Source organism: Priapulus caudatus, unplaced genomic scaffold, assembly GCF_000485595.1.
Source record: "Priapulus caudatus unplaced genomic scaffold, Priapulus_caudatus-5.0.1 Scaffold110, whole genome shotgun sequence".
Lineage (NCBI taxonomy): Eukaryota > Metazoa > Priapulida > Priapulimorpha > Priapulimorphida > Priapulidae > Priapulus > Priapulus caudatus.
The window spans coordinates 223807-225271 of NW_014577171.1; positions in this window are offsets into that span (position 1 = coordinate 223807).

The following is a 1465-nucleotide window of genomic DNA, read 5'->3' on the forward strand; positions in this document are numbered from 1 at the left end:
CGTGGCAATGTGGCGCGGTGTGCGCTGTGCGTGCGTGCGTGCGTGCGTGCGTTGCGGTGTGCGTGCGTGCTGTGCGCCGTGTACGTGCGGTGGCGTGCGTGCAGTGTGCGTGCGTGCGCGTGTACAGTGCGTGCGTGGTGCGTGTGCGTGCGTTGCGTGCGTGTGTACGTGGCGTGCGTGCCGCGTTGTTTGGTGTGCGCGTTTGCGTGTGTGTGCGCGGTTTTGTGTGGCGTGCGTGCGTGCGTGCGTGCGTGCGTGTGTGTGTGTGTGTGTGTGGCGCGTTGTGGCGCGTGCGTGCGTGGCGTGGCGTGGCGTGCTTGTGTGGCGTGGCGGTGCGTGCGTGTGTACGTGCTGCGTGGCGTGCCGTGCGGCGTGGCGTGGCGTGCGTGCGAGTAATGCGTGTTTGCCAGGCGAGGATATAACTGTCCGATTTGCGAGACGACGCGCAATGCGCGTGTGTTCTGGCGCTAGGGGGGGACAATGTAGCTACGTGGTTCCTGCGAGCCCGTTTGTTTTGGCGCAGGGCATCGGTGGTGACAGCGAATGAATGATATTATATAGATTTAACGCCCCGTCGACTAGCTTTGCACTCCACGCTCTCTCTTGTCTGTCTCTGCATCTCTCTCTTTCTGCTCTGCGGCCGGGCTTCTCTTTTCTCATCTCTCATTCTCTCTCCTCTTTCTCTTTCTCATCTGCTCTCTCTCTCTGTTACTGATCTCTCTCTGCTCTGCTCTGCCTGTCTCTCTGCTGTATGTCCTGTCTGTCTGTCTGCTTCTCGTCTGCTCTGCTCACTCTGCTCTCTCTGCCTCCCCCTACTCTCTCATCTCTCTCTCTTCTCTTGTGCTTCCTCGGCGCGCCCGACTGTGGCTGAGCCGGGGTCCCCCGGGGTAAATCGTGACAGGCGGTGCGTTAATTAATGAAGAAGGATATGCAAATGAGGATATGCAAATGAGCATGCGTGTGACGTACAATAATTTCCTGTGGCATCTATGAAAGCGAACTGCAACGATTCTCATTTCCTGACTCTATCGCTTGGACGAGAAAGAGTGTGATGAAGACAGAATTGAGAAAGAGAAAGAGGAGTGAAGAGAGAGAGAGCGAGAGAGAGAGAGACGAGAGAGAGAGAATGAGAGAGAAAGAGAGACGAGCAGAGAAGAGAGAGAGAGAGAACGAGAGATAAGAGAGAGCAGAGAGAGCAGAGAGAGAGAGAGGCGAGAGAGAGAGAGAGAGAGATAGAGAAGAAATCATGAGAGAGCGAGAGAGAGAGGAGAGAGAGAGAACGCGAGAGAGGGAGAGGGAAGAGAGAGAGAACCTGAGAGAGAATGAGACAGAGGCGAGCGAGAAAGAAACGAGAGAAAGAAAGCGAGTAGAGAGAAAGAGAGAGCTGGGGGAAGAGGGGGAGAGGAGAGGGGGAGAGGGGGAGAGGGGGAAGAGGGAAGGACCATGCACTAGCTACATACACGAT